The sequence below is a fragment of the Dermacentor silvarum genome, chromosome 2 (assembly GCF_013339745.2).
Source record: "Dermacentor silvarum isolate Dsil-2018 chromosome 2, BIME_Dsil_1.4, whole genome shotgun sequence".
In the NCBI taxonomy this organism is placed as follows: Eukaryota; Metazoa; Arthropoda; class Arachnida; order Ixodida; family Ixodidae; genus Dermacentor; species Dermacentor silvarum.
Window position 1 is genome coordinate 126,346,735 of NC_051155.1, and position 23,016 is coordinate 126,369,750.

Sequence of the window (23,016 nt, forward strand, 5' to 3'; positions counted from 1 at the left end):
GGAAAGAGGAAAATGAGCCCTACATCATTTTCGCGACATCAACGTCTCCGACCGCCTCGTCAATGCTCGTGCGGGCATCCTCAGACATGTGCAATGCGATACTGACAGCAACCCTCTCCGTCTTTAGATTGAGTTGCCAAGTAGTGTGGGCGCAGCAGCCGTGCTGTATGATCGTGCTGTATGAGCGAAGTTACCGAGCCACCGATCCCGATACCTGCGGTAAATGGATTTCCATCAATCTGACCACTGTCACTGTCCACGTGAAGGGCGTCAGACGGAGACATGTAAGTGTGAGTCACAAACGATTCGCCGTTTTCCAAGCCACCGCCCTAAACATTCTTAAGTCCCAGAGTGGCACCTATGATGAAGTGGTTGTTGATTACTAAAAATCACAACATCAGGCTAGTGAACGTCGTCCTCAGCCGAGTTACCGGCATAGAACGCCTGTACCTGACTAACAAAGGTAGGGATCACAAATTGTAGCATACTATGGACGATGTGGAGCGTGGTCTCGCTGATGAGTTCAGGAGACTTGGCAAACATCGTCTGCAAACCATCACTACCGAGTGCAAGAAAATGACAGCCAAGTACTACGTGACCATCGGGTGTGTGAATGTACGATCTCTAAGTGGACGCTGTTCCGACGTCGCAAAGGACTTCCTTCTCGCACAACTACCGTGGTACGTTTCACCGACACCTGGATGGACCCACAAGCTCAGTACGACGTAAATGGATACCAATGTGTCAACGCATCCAAGCGTCATGCGGAGACGGAAGTCGTCTTCCTGGTCCAGCAGATCTACAAATATGGTGAAGTGTGTGCTGTTGTACTTACTAGCGTATTGGGTGTGTGTGCTTACATAGCACCAGGAACCGGAGAAGCTGCAGCACCAGGCCTTTTATTCAATGAGCTCCAGCCTTGGATAAGAAAGAGCACGTTAATTGTATTTCGGACACTTTAGTCAGAACGTTCGAGGGTCAAAGAACATCCCAGAGACGCTTCATCAAATGCCATTTCGACCAACGGTAACACGTGTATCGAATTGGCATTCCATTAAGAATACAATAAAACAAGTCAAATATCCTGGTTGTAATTTCAGTGTCGGTAAAGCGATGCTTCTTGCGATCGGTGACAGGCGGCCAGAGGAAGCAGTCGTCGTCGAAGGGGAGGAACAAGAGCGGAGGAACCACAAATTAAAAAACGACCACAGGATTTCAGACCTGGCAAGGAGGAATATGCAGGGTATATGCCCTCTTATTACGAGCCAGGCAAAACGATTGCTATCATTGAGTTTGATGACAACGGACGGGAACGAAGATAATAACTGTCGTGTAGCTAAATCATGGAACAAGAGGTGGGTGCTGGATTTCGAATTGACCTCAATACGATTGACGTCACTACGATCACACTACGCTGCATGCTTGTGTGATAGTAAGTAGCCACTGTGAAAGTAACCATTAGAGGCATTAATTCAATCAGAGAGAACGTATGAGGCCGTTCTAAAGTAGATGAGAGAAAGAAAAACAGGACTCCTGAAGCAGTTATATTTATTTACTCTTGATGAGTTTTTTTTTCTTTTAAGCCGTTGTACTTTGCATCCACGTCGTCTACTTTATCCACGGCAGTTCTACCGGCACTACGGGACTTAGATCCCTCATTCCCTGAGCTGTGAGAGTCAGCAAATAATTTTTTTTACAGAGAAGCTGGTTTCGGCGAGGGTTCCGAGGATTTTTCGTGTCCATCAACAAATCTACATTTGCAAAAACTCAGCTCCCGAATTTGAAGATAAATCACTTCACTTTGTGCAAAAGCTCATAGGTCTCATAACTTGGATATGCATTTTCAGTACATTAGTTACCAATTGGTGCCCTTTTCATGATCAGTAGACTCTCAGGTGTATAATAAGGGTTTCTCAAAGATTTGCCGCCGTGCGACCCGCGTTGGTTATATGTGCGCTCGCATCACCCTCTCTTTGCCGTCGTTCCAAGCGCTTGCGTGCATAGTTTCTTTCCGCTCTTCCGGGGTGCCGGTCCCGTCGCGTGTGTCGGGTTTCCTCCAGCTCCCCGAGGTGGCGGTACTCTTCCGCGCAAATGTATGCGGCCGATGAAGACCGCCGATTAAAATAAAAGTGAGCGTGCGTGGGACTTTTTTCAGGAGGACCGCCGTCACCGCTCAAGAGAAAGTGTGCTCATACCTTTGATCTAAATTCTTTGTTACCTGTATGTCGTGTGCTAAACTGCTTCGCTGGTAATCTACCTTCACAGCAGTGGAATGGCGCGTATTTTTTTCTCTCTGCTCACTGCTTGTGGTTACCTTCATGTTTCAAGCGTGTTTCATTGTTTGGACCCTAGACACTTGAACGGTATCTTGGATACTCCGACGTACAAGGATGTTCTTTTAGTGATTGTTTCTTTAGGCTGTCCGTTTTTTTTGTTCGTGTCTGGAACTGTCGTTCGGATTCATAGGTGTGATATTATGATGCCTTGCCTGATTGGCTATCTGTAGAAAACTGACACAGATACTCCTGGTGAATTTATACACAACGATTTTACAGCTAAGCTGTTAAGGGCTCACCTTTCGATCGTCGTGTCCGGCAATAGAAATAAACTCATTGGTTGTATGCTTTATGTGCGAGTGAAAGCGAGCGAGGGCGAGGGACGAGCGTTTTCACGGGGAGTGAGCGCACGGCGGAGAGAAAACGGCAGTTATGTGCGAGTGAAAGCACGCGAGGCCGAAGAACGCGCACTTTCACGGGGAGCGAACGCACGGCGGATAGCACACGCGACTTCCCTGTGGAAGGGCAGAGATGGGCGAGCAAGCATCGAGGCACCCTAGACTGTGCATGCGCGTGCCTGATCAGTCCCGGCGAACGGATCGGCCGCTCCAGCCTGCACCATCCCGGCTAGGGCGGTCAACAGACAATGTCGGATACCCCTTGCCGCGAACTCCACTGCGGCAGAATTCGCGGGGCTCCACCTAGCCGCCGATGTCCTGGATGAGGACCCTCCTGGGGAACCGGTGGCAGTACTCTGCTACTAGAAGCCAGCGCTCCAAAGCCTCATCAACCACCGCCGATCGGGGCTTACGGGGGCCTTGCTCAGCTCGAAGTTCTCTGCATTGGCTGCCGCGGGGTTCACCATCTCGTTTCAGTGGCTACCTTCCCATGTGGGAATAGCCGGTAATGAAGAGGCAGACACCCTCGCCAAAACCGCCCACAGTACTGAAGTGTCGCTCACACGAACAGTCGCTTCCTCTGATTTTTCGAAGCAGCGCCTGAAAAAAACTGCTCGCAACCGTTCACCCGGATGCCAGAGTGGCAAACGGCAAGGGTTCCAGGCTACTTCCAGAGGGTGGCCTTACCAGGAGGGAACGCACAACGTTGCTTCGACTGCGCACGGGCCGTGTCTGGACGGCGGCGCGGCTGTACGCCAAGGGACGCTCCAGTTCACCGGTCTGCGAAGGTTGCGGCGACCCTGAGACCCTCGACCACCTTCTCTGTGCTTGCCCAGTGCTGACACAGGACCGCTGTCCTAAAGGAAACAGTGCAACAGGGTCTGCTGCTGCGACAACCAGCGACCTCCTGTTCCCGTCGACTCTCCACCTCCGAGCTCTCCATAGCCTCTTGGAGTTTGTGGAGTCGAACGGGATCACCGCCCATCGCTAAGCGCTCGCCCCCAGCAGGCCATCGCCTTCACCACCGGCTCCTCCGTGATTGGATGAGACTACTGATGCTTCTCCTTATCTTCCCTTCCTCACATCTTTATCTCCCACTTCCCCTTCCCCTAACGCTGCGCCGTGCTCCCTATTGGGCAGAGAAATAAGCGCCATTTTCCTTAATAAACCACTACTACTACTCTCCCACTGCGGCGCATACGCGCCGCCGTGCCGGCCTCTGACGCCGACTCTCTCTGCACTCTTAATCTGGTTCCATACAAGTTCCAGTTAAAAAGGTGATCCACATATTTTTACCTGGATCCGAACTGTTAATAAGTGGAACCAGACGTATAAGTGGATCTTATGTGGAACGTTCGTTCTGTTTTCTTTTTATTTATCTTACTTATCAGGAACTCAGTAAAGGGGGGGAGGCGGTGTATGGTCCAGTTACCGTTCCACTTGGTTCCAGTAAAATTTCTAGACAGTGCGCTTGTATATTTTTTGCTTGTGTCTTGTTCCACATAACTGGTGCGCTGCAGTGAAGAGTGCCTTGCGCCACATATAAAGTTGGCGCTCTTTTGGCGGAGATGCCCTTGGCCCATACACACATGGCATATAAAATTGCAGAAACTTACGCTGTATCTGTGAAGCTATCTTACAGCAGTTGACATTTATAAGCTGTGAAGGAGAATTTTTAGTGATGTCATTTTACATTTAAAAAATCTCTGTTCAACAACGCCGTAGAAAGATTAAACGACGCAAGCAAAGGATATCTCTTAGTGAGAAGCAGAACTTACAGGAACCTCTTGTCAGGCGGTCTGCGGCGTTCACCTGGTCTTTCTGTCACTAATGTCAGAGGCGCAGTACACCAAAGCGTTGGTGTCGTTGCCCTCTCTTGCGCTTGTCTCAAATTGCGCTTACGTTTCAATGACGAATGTTCACCAGCTGGCTCGTCTTGCAATCTTACGTCTTGAAAATAATCAATAACTTGAATTCTTGAAGGTCTGGCGTCTTTCGGTGGCCACTTTGCTGTTTGGACGAAGCCCATAACTGCCTGGGCTCAAGCATTTCTGGTGGACATCGCGCTTTTCTGGACACCTCGGCTACAAAATAATTGTTGAGGCTATCACGTGTTGTGCATTTCACTAACAAGTAGCACCATATAAACAAGGGCTTTGGTTTAACGTTCAGCCATTTGCGTCCTGTGGTCTAGTACGTACACAGTTTTCAACGCTTAAGCAATAGTTCAGTGACTACAGCTTTAAGTTATAATGCACCCTTGGGTCACGTTACGGCACATTGTGCATGCTTATACGCATGCAAGTGTGGTTGCATTTTCCTGTTCGTGGTGGCTCTTTGATTTCCACAAGCAAACAAAAATATCAGTTTGCAGGGAACGGTCGACTCTATACGATTCAGAAGTGGGGAACGAAATTAACCTTAGAGAACATGAAATACTTCGCAGTAGCTGCAGTAAACTCTGTGTATTAATACTGATATAATATTTTTCTAAATTATGCACTTCAATAAAGGAAAAAATTCGCAGTGTAAACATTGATTTCTTCATGGTAACTGTAGCGCACCGAATGGCCCTTCCGTCTCCTGCTGCTCCCTTGTTTATTGTTCTCCTGCAGTGCTGGCGTTTAGGAGGAAAAACAAAACTATTTTGAAACGGGCTGGTGCATTACTTCCTAATAAACTGTGCCACACCTTCCGCTGGGTATACACGAGTAATTTGTCATGTTTATATCGAAGAGCGTCGCATTATATTTTATTGCGATAGCAATTATATGGACACTCAAAAGCAGATTTCTGCCGTCGGCGTCGCCGTCGCCGTCGCCGTGAGGTTCCGTATGACGTCATTTGGAGAAGAAATCGTCGCCGCGCGCCGAACGCTGTATGTGCGAGTGAAAGGGCGCGAGGGGCGCGTCTTTCACGGGGAGTGAACGCACGGCGGAGAACAAACGCGCGTTCTGCGCCGTGCTCGCTTAAGGGCTGCAGAAGTAGGCGTCTCTGTTCTCCTTCACAATCACCATGTATGTAGAGCAAACGCGCCTTCTTCCAACGAGCGAGAGGCCGTGGGGGAGGGAAGGGAGGCGACGTTTAGCTGCGGCACGCAGTGCCTATTTATATCAGAGGCTCCGGCAACAGTCACCAACGCCGCACGCATTTTGAGCGAACGCGGGCAAAACGCCGATGGCGTCGACAACAGTTCTGCGTGTTGTTCCTACCAAAGCCGCTCACCTTACTTCGTATGACATTGCTGTGTTGCTATCGCATTCATTGCTTCGCCCTTAGGGCGAAACTGTGACATTTTATTGCGATAGCAATTATATGGACACTCCAAAGCAGATTTCTGCCGTCGGCGTCGCCGTCGCCGTGAGGTTCCGTATGACGTCAATGGAGATGAAATCGTCGCTCAAGGGCTGCAGAAGATAGCGCCAACCTTTCCCTTTCCCTCAAGAACCACTTATCATCATCGCCGCGCGCCGCCGAACGCTGTATGTGCGAGTGAAAGGGCGCGAGGGACGCGCGCTTTCACGGGGAGTGAACGCACGGCGGAGAACAAACGCGCGTTCTGTGCCGCGCTCCCTTAAGGGCTGCAGAAGTAGGCGTCTCTTTCCTCCTTTACAATCACCATATATGTAGAGCAAACGCGCCTTCTTCTGACGCACGAAAGGCCGCGGGGGAGGGGGGGGCAGGGAAGGGAGGCGACGTTTACCTGCGACACCAAGTGCCTATTTATATCAGAGGCTCCGGCAACAGTCACCAACGCCGCACGCATTTTGTGCGAACGCGGGCAAAACGCCGACGGCGTCGACAACAGTGCTGTGTGTTGCCGGTGCTGCTGCATGTCCAAGTTTGTACAGCGGATAAAACTACTATCCTTACTCCGTATAGCTCTCTTCTAAGTTGCTATCGCAATTGATGCTTCGCCTTTCGGGTGAAACTGCGACAACTTTTTTTTAGTTTATGACAGATTGTGCTAAGTTATTATTTTTATTTATGAACAGTAATATTAACTACGAACTCTACTTTTTAGCTGTCGGGAACGCAAAATAATGTTCAGCATCATCGACCTCTCACGTGACCTCTGCCTACGACGTAGAGAAAGTTAAGCGGTCTGCGACGGCGACGCGCCTACGGCTCTTTTTTTTTATTGCGATAGCAATTATATGGACACATCAACCGGATTTCTGCCGTCGGCGTCGCCGTCGCCGTGAGGTTCCGTATAGATAAAATCTTCACCGCGCGCCGTATGCCCGAGCGGAAGCGTGCTGGGACGCGCGCTATCACGGAGAGCGAACGCACTCAATCTCCCACGCGCAAGCAACGAAGCGGGAAGCCAGCGCCGGAGGGAGCGGGGGGGGGGGGGGGGGGCGCACTTTTCCTCTGCCAACAACCGCGCTCGTCGCTCGCCGCACCGTCTCTTATCTCCACACGGCTCTGACCTTTATGCACTATGCGTTCGCCGCTCAGTTTCTGTTGAAGCGATAGACCGCACGTACCTTCGCCCGCTGCTGCGGCATATATATGCGCTTGCTGCCAGCGTTTTGACAGTCGTTGTCTGCAGTCATTCAGTGTGATCTATTCATGTTTGTTTGTGCGCGCTCACACCACGCTTGTTCATTCAGTTAGTAATAGTCGGGCCACATTTTCCAACGCACGCTACACATGTAATGCTGCCCGGATCGGCAGTGCAGCGCTACAGGTGTGTCCCTTCACACGCGCGCTGCCCACGGGAAGCGCTTCTCATCAACACCACCGTTTCACACGCGCCTTCTCGTGGTCATCGAGTCTCTCTTCATGTCGGTCTACTTACGCCGCAGCACACCTGCTTACTTAATCAGCTCATGTTTACTACAATTCATATTGCTACCAAAGCCGCTCACCTTACTTCGTATGACATTGCTGTGTTGCTATCGCATTCATTGCTTCGCCCTTAGGGCGAAACTGTGACATTTTTTTTAAGGAGCCAAAACCAGTCTTTCGCGTTATGATATCTGGCGTTATTAGTCTGATCGTCCTATCTTCTTTTTCCTTTTTTTTGTAGTTAGCTTGGCCCGGGCTAGCTGGGACACACACTATATAGTGTTCATTTACATCAACCTCGCTGCCACCTTAGGTCTCTAGCACGCCAAGGACTAGCGTTAAAATAAAGTGACAGACAACAAATGCCACTCGCTGTCGCTTTCAGACAGCGCTCGCTGTCTGAAACGGTGTAAGCGAAGCGTGCAAAGATTACTGCGCAAAACGACACACCAGGAGTGTAAGAAGCGCGCAGTCGCTTTCGGCGACGAGCACGTCCCGAACGTAACTCGCTCGAGATGGTAAATGCTGCGACGGTGCACAAATAGCGAAAGTAAACTACAAATTGCTAACAGGGGTAATCCTGTGAAAACCGGTTACTGTCAAAAATCAAACTGTGTTGATGTGCTAATAATGATAATTGTTGGGGCTTTACGTGCCAAAACCACGATATTATTGGGAGGCATGACGCAGTGGGGGACTCCGGATTTTTTCGTAAAGACCAGGCTTGCTGTGGTCAAGGAAACGCAGCAAATGAAGCAGCGTACATTTTGCGCTTATTGTAAACAGCAACGCTAAAAAGCTTTCTTCAGAAATCATGTGCGGTTATTGCGCGCGCTCACGACCAGCAGCGCGAAACAACTTCAGTTGAAATTAACGTGCTAAGCGGTCTGCTTATATCTTTATAAGATGCATTAACATTTGTATTACATATACTGTATGTATTAAGTACAATATATATATATATATATTACCGTGTGAATATCTAAACACTGCGCCCTGAGGACGCGCGGCGCGTTGTCATTTCCGGACATAAAAAAAAACACCGCATATCCACGGGGTGAATGATGATGAGTGGGCGAACCTCCGGAGGGAACGAATCATCGGTAAACCGTGAATCTTCCGTGTCATTCGCCCAGTCTCGCCGCACTAAATCGAACGATTGAATTCCACCAATTACACGCGCCATATGTGACGTCATTCCTATTTTATAACAGCGCCCTTCATTATAATTGCACCATCTCCCGCTTAAGGGGACGCTAGCACAAACGCGTTAGAAACGTGCAGTACTCTAAGGGGAAGAGGCCACAGCGTCTTACGCAGCCGTTTACACATGCCGGAACGTGCACCGCGTTTGCCGACGCCATCAGCGTTTATGAATACGGGGGTAAGGCGGAGAGGCCACAGCGTCTTACACCAGCTTCTTGCACGGGCCGTAACGCGCTAGCACAAACGCGTTAGAAACGCGCAGTCTTTCGTTAATGTTAGGTATTTATTGCCATCGTGGTGCGTCTGTCCATGTGCGCTTCGTGGCGTAGTCAAATGGCGAAATCAGTCAAATAGCTAGTGGCAACGATATGACGTCGGATAGGAAGGTGATCATGCGCGTGATAGCTGATCATTTTACTGTGCTGCTTGGACAACAAAGGAACATTATGGAAGGGTTTCGGGAGAGATTTTTACTGTTTATGCCGAAGCTGGACGATGACGTTAAAGCACGTTTGGAAGAGCAGATTACTCTACGGGAAGTCGAGGATGCAATCGGCGACTTGACGCCGGGAAAAGCGCCCGGGCCCGATGGCCTTGGGGCCGCCTTCTACAAAGCCTTTAAAGGTAGGGTCGCTCCCTTGTTGCTTAATGTTTTCGCTGAAGCTTATGACAGCAAGCGAGTTCCGCTGTCTTTCAGAAGATCACACGTTGTGCTGATACCCAAAAGTGATGACCCGGAAAAACGTCTCTCTGTGGGTTCTTATCGTCCGATCAGCCTCACTAACGTTGACTATAAAATATTTATGAAGGTATTAGCCAGAAGACTCCAGGGGGTTATTACAAAACTGGTAGGGCCACATCAGACTTGTGGTATTAAAGGCTGCAGCATAGTGACAAACATACACGTAGCACGAAGTGTGCTTGAATGTTGTGATGTTTTAGGCGAACGCGTGGCAATGATACAGCTCGACCTGGCAAAAGCTTTTGACCGTGTCTCGCACGAGGTTTTATTCGGCATTCTAGAACACTCAAATGTTGGCCATGTAATACTAGAAGGCGTAAGAATGGCGTACACGGACTGCACCACGCGTATTATAGTCAACGGTGACCTTACGGAGAGCGTGAACGTTCGCTCCTCAGTGAGGCAAGGATGCCCTTTGTCACCTTTGCTGTTCGCACTTTATCTCGAACCGCTCTGTTTGGCCATTGACCACAGTGAAGCTATTACGGGCTTCAGGCTGCAGACAGCACACGTCCAGATTTTGGCTTACGCAGATGATGTTGCCGTATTCTGCTCGGACAGTGAGAGCATCAAGCCACTAATATCGTTTGTGAATTTTGTGACTGCACCGGTGCCCAAATAAACTGGGATAAGAGTTACGGGTTTTGGCATGGCGACTGGAATGTCACGCCAGAGCACTTCTCTCGCTTACGTTGGTCGACAACTCCAACGCGTTACCTAGGCGTGCCACTTGAATCTTATCGTGAGCCAGAAGCGTACTGGTCTGACCAGGCGCAATGCGCGAAAGAAAAGTCTACTGCGTGGCAAGGCAGGCAATTGGCTATTTTTTCACGGGCTACTGTCTGCAACATTTTTCTCATTTCGAAAATCTGGTATGTGATGAATGTGTTATGTGCATCCCGAATTAGCATACAAAAACTCCACCGTGTTTTTGCTGTTTTTATTTGGGCATCCACCTGGGAGCGGACTAGCCGAACGAATTTGTTTCGCCCTGTTAAGAAAGGAGGGCTTGGTCTTGTTCATTTGTTTTTGAGACAGGTTGTCTCACGATTTGTGTATTTACGGGATCAAAATCACCAGTTACTCCGTACTGTCATGCAAATGAGGCTGCGGCGACTACTCCCGGAACTTATAGTGTCGTCGCGTGAAATGATTAACGGTTCTGTAACCGGGTACCTACGCGAAGTGGTTCTCTCGTTCAGGTTGCTGAACGCACGATTTTCTTTAGAGTATTTATTTAATGTTAGGAAGGAAAAACTATATAAGGACCTAGTGGAAAACATGCTCCCAGAGCCCTTGTACCGTATCCCACATAGCGGAGGCCCAGGACAGGATGTGCTGAAACGAGTAAGGAAAATGCCTATACAACCATCAGTTAAAACCTTCTTCTTTCAGTTGCACACGAACACACTAGCTGTTAAAACCTGGCTTAAAGATAAAGGCATCCTTGTACCCTGGACAACTGACTGCTCCTTATGCAAGAAACCAGAAACGATCGAGCACGCATTTCTAGATTGTTGGGACCCAATATTTCACTGGGATGTGCTTCAGCGCACATTAAAGAAACAATTACCCCTTGACCCATATGGCATTCGTTTCTTGCCGGTAGACGTATCCGAGGATATTCCGTACGATTTGATCATGGTCCTGGGACTCCACGCCTTGTGGAAAACGAGAATGGAATATCGGCATGCTGATGAAAATGTACGCCCTGTTCGCGAACATTTTATCGAAAGTGTTGTGCGTGTGCGAGATGTGTATCGTGCTCTAGCCGATCCACCAGACTGGATCCCTGTATTTGATGTGTTGGCTTGTATGAAAAGATTTTAAAGCCGCGGTAGCCAAAGTCTGGCTGCCAAGTTTTGTTCCCTGTAACGTGTTATTTCGGCAATAAAAAAAAAGCTTCGTGGCATAGTGGTTAGCGCCACGCGTTCAGAAGCGAGGGGTCCCTGGTTCGATTCCGCTACGGCCACAACTCTCGGAATTTTTTTTTCTCATAAAAGTAGACGTGGCTACCTACTACGACGACTACTACTACTACAGAGGAGGGACAGACCCACACCCTAAGGAGCTTCGCCCCTAAAAAGCGGCGAAGGCCGCGCAGTTTTCACGCGCTGTTCCGCGGGCTGGCCCCGGGCCACATCACCCACTCAATCGCTACCTCCACATGCGCAAGCGCGACGTCTGACGAGCTCTCCTCGCCGGCTCGCCGGCGCCACTTTATCGTCGGCGCGGTTTGCGTTGTGACACGCAGTGGCAGACACAGTGTAGTGGCGCTTGCGCGCCTGATGCGAACTGCTAGAAATTACGGTGGTGTCCTGTCGGCCAGTTTGGCGGGAACCGTTACAACGAAGCGGAGTGGTGGAGTTGCCAGGAGGTGCAAACAAAGGTCAGTGCTGCATATTTATGAGCTCGTTACGGTTGTTGTTCAGTGAAACCAAAAATATCATTGTGTCGGGTAGGATACCGCTACGCTGCCCTACGTATTCAGTTCAATTCAGGCACGGGAGACGCGTCCAGGTAACGGGCGAGTGCGGACGCATGCAACATCGGCTCCGTGAGACCGATGCTTCCCTTCTGGTAAATTGTCATCCCGTTTCAAGAAACTTGCCGTGTAGCTACCCGAAGGTGAGTGGAGGCCACTCACCAAGTTTGGCGACCATATCGTCCAGCAAACGTGAGTTATTGGACAGAGAAGACCGACACGCCGTACAGGCCGCGCCATGCCAGGCGCGAGTCCTAGCTCGGCGAATCACCGGCAGCCCACGATGATGGAAGTACAAGTCGAAGGAACTACCCTCCGAGAAGAGGACTACGACCCAGCAGACTGGATTAAGATCATCGGAACCTATCAAGGCAAGTCCCAGTCAAAAGCCCGAATGGAAGATACAAACGGGGTACGCGGAAAACAGAAGGCATCCGAGGAACGCACCGAAACGCTCCCCGCGTCGACGTGGCGTCCGACGTACCGCCCGAACCCGGCGCACTTGCGTGCAACGCAGCAAGTGAAGCGCAAAAGTCGTCAAATGGCTCCACTGCCACAACATGCGATTAAGGTAGTTTTCCGCTCACAGGGAGGCCTATTCTTACCCAACATACAACCGCAGCTGCTGCTCCGATGCCTCTGCGAAACGGCGAAGATACCGATGGGAGAAGAAGTGCAACTACGCGTGCACCCAATGAACAACACGTGCACAGTAGCCACCACTAACCAGGAAGCAGCCCTTAACCTGGTTAAAATCAGAAGCATTACCCTAAACGCAAAAGTGTATGGGGTGGCAGCGTACATAGTCCCTGCAGCGGACACAGTAAGAGGCGTGATATCGAATGCTTTTTGGGATGAAACGGAAGAAGAGCTTCTGCAAGATCTACAAGCGAGAAATCCAGAAGCAGGCATTCTACTAGCAAGACGCATGGGCAAGTCTAAATCCATCCTTATAACCTTTGCCCAGGGACCCATCCCCCGTAGAATCATCTACTATGGGGGAGTACACCTGTGCACGCCATATAGGGCGCGACCAGAGGCCTGCACGAACTGTCGCGCCCCAGGACACAGATATGATGTGTGTCCAGAACCGAAAATACCGAGATGTCCAAGATGCGGCGAAGATCACGGCGAAGACAGAACACGGCAGTGCGTGCCCCGATGCATTCTGTGCGGCGGAGAGCACCTTACAGGAACAGGATGGTGTAAAGCAACGAAGCGACAACAAACAACGAAGCCACCGGTAAACAGGGAAACAACCGGAAGACGCCAGCTACACCCAGAAGATTTTCCAAGATGGAATCCATCAGCCCCCCCGAAGGCCCCCGAGGAGCTCACATGGGCAGAGCGAATCGTCCGCAAACCAGACCCCCTGGACGAGGAGATGATCCGTCTTCGAGAGGAGGTAAGAAGCTTGCGACAGGCCATCACCCAACCCCACCCATCACCCGTCACCCAAACCATCACCCAACCCTCACACCCACCCACTGGTCACCCTTTACCCCTAGACACCCAGAGTTCATCTCCCGCAGAAACCTCAACCTCCACCCCACCTACAAAAAAGAAGAGAAAAGACGTTCCTCCGCCATCAGCCAAAACAACAGAGCTGGAGCAATCAGACAAAACAGCTGAGATGGAGGCTCAATTTGAAGCCAAACTTGAGGTAAAATTAACAGCGAAACTAGCACACTTCCAACAGCAGATGTGCGATGAATTTAAGCAAATTCCTAGACAAGCCCCTGCAAACACTCGAGGCTCGATTCCCAACTCTCGAAGCTCGGATCGACAGCCTCATTGACGAACGCTTCAAAATTTTAGAGAACAAGCTAGATACCTTCTGTACCCAGCTTAGGACACAGATGGGCCTAATGGTGGCGGAGGCAACCAACCAAATGCAGGCGGTGCCCCTACCCCAAACCACTCATCCCCCCTCCACTTCCCAAACTTCTGGGCAGCAAAATGGCAGGTGATTCATCTAATTCTAAGACTCCTCCCCTTTTAAAACTCTGGCACTGGAACTGTCGCAGCATACACCGTAAGCGAGAAGCGCTAATTCAACTCAAACTAAATGAGGAACACCCACCAGACCTAATTCTGCTACAGGACCCTAAAACAAGCATATCTCTCCCAGGATATACTGCTTATCACTCACCAAACGATACTACTCCGGTTGTGTCCACCTTTATCAAGCGGTTCATAAGGCATACTCAACTTTCATTCTCCCACATAGTACAAAACGTAGTCCTTGAAGTTATCCCACTCGACATTCAACAGGATTCCTTACTCATCGCCAATATATATAATCCGCCGAGTATGGCAGCAACGCGCTGCGCTCAACTAATAGCGCAAATTACCGCAGCGGCAAATAAAACACCAATAATAGTGGCCGGAGACTTTAATTGCGCGCACATCGATTGGGGATACCAGAGAACTTCTGGCAGAGGGGAGGTTCTCATGACACAAGCTCAACAGTCCCAGCTCATGGTGTACAATGATTTCGACTGCCCCACCAGACAAGGTACAACAGGAATGATGGACACAAGTCCGGATCTCAGGATGGGCAGACGCATCCACAACCTTCAATGGAATAGAACAACACATACTTTAGGCAGTGACCATTATATTATTGAAGTTCAAGTCTCAGGTCCCCAAGCGTCTCGAAAAAGAATAGAGCATAAATTAATCAACTGGGATAAATTTAGAAAACGGCGGGAAACAAACCAACAAACAGGGCCGGTGGATGCGCTAACCTGGACAGCACAAGTCCTCGAGGACCAAGCGGCGTGCACCAATGAATATAGCCCAGAACAGCAAGTTCCAGTTATGGACTCAAAATTGGCGCATATAATAGAAGCGCATGAAAGTCTCATGAAAAGATATGGTAAGCAAAAACGCAACAAGAAGCTCCAAAGCAGGATATCTGAGCTGGCACAGCAAATTCAGGATTACAGCCAACAACTTTGTAGACAGAATTGGCAGCAGATATGTGAGGGTCTCAGAGGCAATCTCAGTACCGCTCGAGCGTGGCATCTTTTAAAAAATCTAATTGATCCCATGAAAAGTAAACAACACACTAGAAATCTTGTCGCTCGACTAACACACAACCATAAATACGACGCGCATTCGCTACTACAGAAACTTAAGAGCCTACACACCTCGCCGGGCACTTCCACTCCACTGCCGAATTTCGCCGGCCCACCAAATAATAAACTAGACAGGGACATAACTATACAAGAAGTCCGAGCAGCACTTCATAGACTCAGCAACACCACGCCAGGCGAAGATCGCATAACAAACGCCGCTCTTAAAAACCTAGACAACAATTCCCTGCAAGAACTTACCGGTATCTTCAACAAGCATTGGCAGAGCGGCACACTGCCAAAGGAGTGGACACATGGAAGGCTCATACTAATACCGAAACCTAACAAACCAGTTACCCCAGAAAATATGCGCCCCATCTCCCTTGCCTCCAACCTAGGCAAACTCTTTGAGCACGTCATCCTAGCTAGATTGCACGGTCACATGGAAGACACTAGTCAATACCCACACTCAATGATTGGTTTCCGATCGGGCTTATCCACGCAAGATGCCATGCTGCAACTCACAACAGCTATTCTGGACCCCCTCATACCTGCGCACACTAAAGCGGTGCTGGCGATTGACCTCAAGAAAGCTTTCGACAACGTCACGCACGAGGCCATCCTAAAGGCTATGATAGACCTAGGAGTTGGCCAACGAACATACAACTACATAAAGGCTTTCCTGCAAAACCGAACGGCCAGCATGTGCGTAGACAACCTTCGTACACGCCGCTACACACTACCGAACGTAGGCACACCGCAAGGCTCAGTGCTGTCCCCATTCCTTTTTAACGAAGTACTTATTCCGCTCGCGCGGAAGCTACAGCAAATTCCCCTTTACGCGGATGATATCACCCTATGGACTACATATGCATCGGACGCGCAAATCGAAGAAACACTGCAAACAGCCGCAATGGTAATACAGGAAGAGGTCACCAAGGTAGGCCTCACCTGCTCACCGGAAAAATCTGAACTTTTGTTGATCCCGCCAAAGGGTAGAACGTATCATACTCCTATTAGAATCTACCTACATGATAGGGTGGTCCCACAGGTCCACACCATTCGAATCCTTGGCCTCTACCTGCAACAAGATGGGAGAAATACCGAAACCATCAAACGCCTAAAGAGCACGCTAGCAGCTACCACGCAGCTAATACGCAGAGTAACAAATAAAGCTCACGGCCTGCGGGAAGAAGATACTGTGCGAGTAGTACAAGCGTATACCATGAGTAGAGTACTGTACTCTACCCCCTACCTCAACCTCAATATAACCGAAACCCAAACAATAAATTCTATAATCAGACAAGCTACCAAGGCTGCGCTCCGCCTGCCCAAAAGCACCAGTAACGAACGACTGGCGGAGTTAGGCATGCATAACACCATACAAGAACTAACCGAAGCACACCTACAGGCACAATATCTCCGACTAGCCAGTACCTCTACCAGGAGGCATATACTTTCAAAACTCGAAATTCGCATCCCTGCTAATCATGACTCCCTAAAAGCCCTTCCTACAGAAATTCGTCAAACGCTACGCATTCTACCGCTCCCTCGTAACATGCACCCCGACCAAAACCGCAAGCGGCGGAAAGCCAGAGCAGCAGCCCTTCATAAACGGTACGGCGATGAACAGAACACAATATGGGTAGATGCTGCATGCGATCAGCACGGAGCCACAGCGGTTGCTTACACACTGAACACACCTCCACTAATAAAGGAACTACCCCAGGGAACGGACCCAGAGGAAGCGGAAGAGATCGCTATAGCGCTAGCGCTCGGCAGCTCCAGTGCTACCTACATCCTGAGTGACTCTAAAACTGCACTGCTAAATTATGCTAGGGGCCGAGTTCACCCTGCCACCTTCCACATACTGACCCAGAACCCCCCCCCCCCCTTCTCCCGCAGCGCTGAGCTCATCTGGGTGCCCGCGCACTCGGGAAACCCCGGCAATGAGGCCGCCGATTCTTTAGCCCGAGGGTCGAGAAACCGGGCACAGGCGGACCTCATGGGGGGTTTTTCGAGAGAGCGTGCGTGTACCTTCGCTGAGCTCATCGCGAATGCTCGCGCCGAGAGGCAAATATACCCACCGCCCCACTCTTCCCTCACTACCAGGGAGCAACACGTGTGGCGCCGTCTGCAAACGCACACCCTACCTACCCCATCCATCCTCTCCCACTACAGACCCATCCCACCTTCCTGCCCTCTGTGCAATGCGCCGAAAGCAAACCTCACCCACATACTCCTGGCCTCTCCGGCTTCTCCTCCCCCTGGCGGCCCGACACCACTCCAAACCTGGGAGGACTGGGAGACCTCACTGCGCTCCACGGACCCGGCAAGGCAGAAGATCGCCGCCATCCGGGCTGCTAGCGTCATGGACATGTTAAACATGAACGTTTGAGTGTGGTGGGGTCGCGCGGGGACCCAGGGGACCCGGGAGGTGCCAAATGCCCTGTCAGAATAAAGTTTTTTCCTCCTCCTCCTCCTCCTCCTCCTCAGGCACGCCTGCCAAACTCGCTCCACGAAGACAATTACTGCTTATGTAGTCCGATAGCTTAATTTGAGTACCATCCCTGCGGATTTGTTTCCAGCGCGCATAATAGAGCAATTTAAATGACGGAATGATGGCAGTTTTCCCGCCAAATTGCGGATCACGACACAAAGGCCGAAAAGGCAAATCGAATTAATATGCTTACTTCCAAGCAAATTTGTCAGAGCTTGCGTATCGGTGTTCTTTAAAACTTGTGGGTTATTCCCGCTCTTGTTTTATCCTGCTAGGTAGCATGGATCTACAGTGCTTGCAAAACCGGGATCTTCGTCCCGGGAATCTTTGTCCTTGCGCTTGCGCGCACGTAATGCAACAAGGAGAGCTCGCAAGTAAGATGCCATTCCGCGTAACTGTTAATGATGGTTCAAGGCGTTGGCGGCCGCACTGCCTAGGTTTGGCTGTTTACGTTAGGTAGTTTCTTGTTTCTTCCAATGCCATCGGCCTTTTCAGATCTTATGTACACGCCATCCTTAGCTTGCTCCCTGACGTAGAGAAATGGAAGGGACAGTGGTTGTCTTAGCAGTAGCGTGAGCTCACGCTGCTGTCGCTTCATAATATAACTATTTTGGGGAAGCTTATATTAGTTCACAAAAACATTTCATTGGTGGAGGGAAGAAAGTGAGGAACGCATGCCTGGCCTGGTATTCAGAAATTGTGCTGCCATTTCTATGCCGTGGGCGTCAGTTCTGGTAGCACGACAGAACAATTGCGTATAACGCGTATGTGCTGAATAAGTTATTACATCATGATGTGCCCACAAAAATTACGCCATTTCTGCGCCTCCTCAAACTTAATACTCTGCAAACATAGCTACGTTCTCTGTTCGACAATGACCTGTGCAGAAACCGAATATCGCTGTGTCCACTTGGATAGTTTGTGACAAATATTCCTGCTTTTGTATGAAAAATAAAAATAAAACATTATTTCCAGTCTCTATGCCAACCCTTCGTGTCATGGCTGTGGTATGCACTGTGGACGCATGTAATAGGCATATAGTTATGATTTGTGAGAATCGCATGCAGCAGCCAAACCCACCAGTAGTTCTAGTTTGGCTCATGCCACCACGCAGGGTATATCAGGCGCGGATCCAGGGGGGATGTCCGGATGTCCTGACCCCCCCCTCAGATTTCTGCATCGCCCCCCCCCCTGCTGACACGGGGACGGCCCTGTCGCAAAAAAATATGGCCACCAGCATTTTTCAAAAGTATTTTTCGCGAATACCAGTGGTAGCAGCCATGTAGAAGTAAAGCTAGCTCGCTCACAAGCTTAGTTATATTCCGTAGGGGTGTGGTGTCGCGAAGTTGCCGTAGTTATTGTTTCTCATGAACACCTTGGACCTCCTGGCGCCGGCCGTGCCTTACTCGTCCCGTCGGTGGCGTCGAATGAACGAGGGGACGTCCCTTTTGCCAAGCACGCCGATGTCCGCGCGAGCGCCTTCGCGCCTGATCAACTTAGTTCCCCATTGGGGTGTCATCGGTTGCCTCATTTGCTGTCATCGGTTCCGCGACCAACCTGCTTAATGAAAGAGATCTCTCGCTGAAGTGTTCATATATATATATATATAACAACTAACAGCCTAACTAAGAACTACGCATAGACAACTTTTTTTTTTTAACTGTAGCACTCATTGTGATCACAGTTACACGTTGACAATATCCAGTACGAGCACAGTACCGTTCGTACGCTACAAGTTTTTCATTGTAACTTCGCAGTTTTATTGTCGTACATTAAGCATAGGAGGCTCAAGCCCACCGGATCCGTTTATCTGAGTGGGCGTTCTCGCGGAGCGGGGCGAAGCCTCGAGCATGGGCTGCGAAATGGGGGAGCGTGACGTCAGCGGCCAACGCCAGCGCGCGGGCCTAGGATGGCGTCGCGTGGTTAGAGAAATGGGAGCAGATGCGCGCCTTGTGTAAAAGGATGACGTCGCGTGGGAAACAAAACATGAAGACGCTGGATCGCGCTCACGGCTACTACGCTACATCGTTCTTCTTGTAGGTGGCGTCGTGAGTCTTCACACGCGGTGATTCGCATATCGTAAACAACTAGCGTAGTGGTTGCCGCGTTGAAACGAAGGTGTCTCAGCCGAACACAAAGAATCTTCTTAAGGAAATCAAGGTGTCCCAACAGAACTCCAAAGCCGGACCCGTGCTTACGCATTTATAACGAACCTGCGACAGACCATCCCAAATTTTATTTTAAGAAACAATACAGGCTGATATACCGGGTGTTCAAAATTAAGCTTTATGGTTTTCTTAAAATTAGGCACTGGGAGGCACGTGAAGACCACCTGCGCAAATAAGTTGTGTGGCCAGGGGGACACAAAGTGAGATAATTATCGCTGTCAGCAACCGAATTAACTAAAATTGAATAATTAACTTTTTATTGACTGCAGTAAGTGTGTATGTTTGTATTCAAAAGTTAGAGGCAGTCGTGTTTCTGCACAGTTTCACTTGGAAGAATTCGTCTAGCATGTCTATGCTCCGATATATCCAACTCCAAATTTTAATTGTCGTTCGCATGATTACGCATGCAAGAGAGTGAGGATCAGCGCAAAGCTCCTCCCTGATGTGACGCGGCTGTTGGGTGCAGCGTTTAGTCTGACAACGCGGCGGAGGCATTGGCAAAGATAATAACTGCCCCCCTTCCCCTCACGGCTGGCGAAAAAAAAAATCGAAGAACCCGTAACCGCTGTCGTAACACGCGACCGCGCAGCCTGTAAAGATGGCGGCAGCTGCCATGCCGAGATAATGGCGCGAGCGGAGAAGCCGGAGGCCAGTGCGCGTGCGTAATGGTGACTAGACGACCGGGCATGGTCCTTGTTTGGGCTACGCAAATAAAGTGACTGCTGATTTACAAGTATTGTAAGCTTTATTGAAATCAAAAGCAACAACTGCACCATCAACAGCAGAAACCTTTTTAGCTATGCTAACGAATATTTCATACTTCCGCTTTAACTTTGGTGTTGTCATGCACAAATCTCATGACAACACTTCACCCATCAAGATGTCAATGCCCTAAAAATGTCCAAAATGCCTCCCTTCCACAGCAACGCAAAGCATAAACCGCTCTCGCGTCGAGTCGATAACTCTGCGCAGTGCAATTGAAATTTGGAGTCGGATATCTCGGAGCACGAACACGCTAGAATAATTCTTCCGACTGATACTGTGTAGAAACACGACAGCCTCTAGGTTTTCAATACTGTGAGCGCATTTTGCGCATATCGTCGTCGTCATCTGTACAAACGACTCATCATCTTGTGTGAGCGCTATTTGTGCATATCGTCGTCGTCATCTGTACATACGACACATCATCATCTTTTGTCTCGTGCGGTGCTTCGTCTCTGACTCGGGCGACTGCTCGGAAATAAAGGCATCGCATCGGTCAACGTCTCACAAGTGGTGGAGGTGCTGGGTAGGTGAAGGAGAGCGACCAGAGGAGGTTGTGTACGGTCTGGGAACGGAGGAATCTGGTCCAGGTGTCCTGTCTCGCTCAAAGTTGGCGTAGCCGCGCCTGTCACCTGGGTGACGCCCGGGAACGTAGTAATCCAACCTAGGTGGGCTGTCTCGCTCAAAGGTAGCATAGCCCCGTCGTTCATCCTGCTGACGCCGACGGCAGTAGCGAGAAATGTGGCCGCGAATACCGCAGTAGAAACAAACCGGGCGCGACGACCGCCACGGAGAGTAGTACGGCTGCGCCGGTATGTGTCGTCAGTGTTTCGCCTGCCACATCTTCCGCGTATTGTACGCCCGCAGAAGGCCACACTGGTGCTATTAAGGCCACCTTGAGTGCAGATCTCAATCCGGCCCAGACCAATGCACTCATCACCATTTTAATGAAGCATGAAGCTTGTTTTGACGTTTCTTCGCGAGGCCTGGGTCAGACCACTGTAACTACTCATCGAATTGAAACAGACGGCTCTCGCATCATTCGCCGTCGCCCGTACCGTGTGTCACCTTCGGAGCGAAAAGTTATAGAAGAACAAGTGAACGACATGCTGACACGCAACATTATAAGGCCTTCAGCAAGCCCTTGGTCTTCTCCTGTTGTGCTTGTTAAAAAAAAAAGGATGGTTCTGTGCGCTTTTGCATCGATTATAGGGCGCTCAACAAAATTACCCGTAAGGATGTTTATCCAATGCCTCGTATTGACGATGCTTTGGATACCTTACAAGGTGCCGAGTATTTCTCGAGCCTCGACTTGCGCTCCGGATATTGGCAGATTCCCATGCATGAGCCAGATAAAGAAAAGACTGCGTTTGCTACACCTGATGGCCTTTTTGAATTTAACGTGATGCCTTTTGGATTGTGCAATGCACCAGCTACGTTTGAACGTATGATAGATACAGTACTCCGTGGCTTAAAATGGAAGACCTGCCTTTGTTACTTGGACGACATTGTCATCGTTTCGTCGAGTTTCTCCCAGCACCTACAACGTCTAGACCAAGTTCTCGCGTGTCTAGCAAAAGCTGGTCTCCAACTCAATACTAAAAAGTGTCGCTTTGCAAGCCGAAGCATTAAAGTATTGGGCCACGTCGTCAGTAAGCATGGCATCCAGCCTGATCCCGATAAAATCGCTGCAGTACTGCAATTTCCGCCACCAACCGCTCTTAAAGAACTCCGCAGCTTTCTAGGACTGGCGTCCTACTTCCGCCGCTTTGTCCGTGACTTCGCCACCATCGCCGCTCCTCTACACAAACTTCTGACTTCGAGCGCGTCCTTTGTGTGGTCGAACGACTGTGAAGCCGCCTTCCAGACCCTCAAACGAGTTCTCACGTCAGGGCCCGTGCTCCGTCATTTCGATGCAACGGCCCCGACTATTCTACACACTGATGCCAGTGGGCATGGAATTGGTGCTGTCCTGCTGCAGCGGAATCAGAAGTCCGAAGAGCAAGTCGTGGCTTATGCAAGTCGTGTTCTTTCTCCTGCTGAGCGCAACTACACGATTACAGAACAGGAATGCCTCGCCATCGTGTGGTCAATACAAAAATTTCGTCCCTATCTCTACGGCCGCCATTTCACAGTTGTGACCGACCATCATGCTCTCTGTTGGTTGTCGTCCCTGAAAAACTTGTCTGGACGCCTCGGCCGTTGGGTACTGCGCTTACAGGAATATGACTTCACTGTCACGTATAAGTCCGGCAAACAACATCAAGATGCTGACGCTTTGTCGCGCTGCCCGCTGTCCCCAAACGCCCATGCTTCACCTTCGGTATGCACGTCACCATCTAGCCACACGTCTCAGCGCACGCCCAGTAGCCCGGGACAGTCAGTTGCCTCAGTTGACTTTCTCCCATCTACTGACCTCGTCTCACTCCAACGTACTGACCCATACTGCCGTACGCTGATCGACCGACTTACTGGCTTGGCACGACCCCCCAACAGTCGCTTAAGACGACAACTTTCGCGTTTTAAGCTTCAAGGTGGAGCGTTATTTCGATCAATCTACCATCCTTCCGGTAACCGGTGGGTGCCAGTAATACCTCGCTCACTT

General features: G+C 50.0%; 1 protein-coding gene and 1 long non-coding RNA gene across 2 annotated transcripts in view; one reads left to right on the forward strand and one right to left on the reverse strand.

Moving 5' to 3' along the window:
* The window catches only part of LOC125943522 (uncharacterized), a 1,494,167-nt gene that overhangs the window by 1,135,034 nt on the left and 336,117 nt on the right, over positions 1-23,016 (reverse strand). The gene's annotated exons all lie outside the window — the stretch shown is intronic.
* The window catches only part of LOC125943150 (uncharacterized), a 37,937-nt gene continuing 26,615 nt past the window's right edge, over positions 11,695-23,016 (forward strand). Inside the window, exon 1 of the long non-coding RNA XR_007465597.1 lies at positions 11,695-11,805. This is a non-coding gene — a long non-coding RNA (uncharacterized LOC125943150). The remainder of the gene's footprint in view (positions 11,806-23,016) is intronic.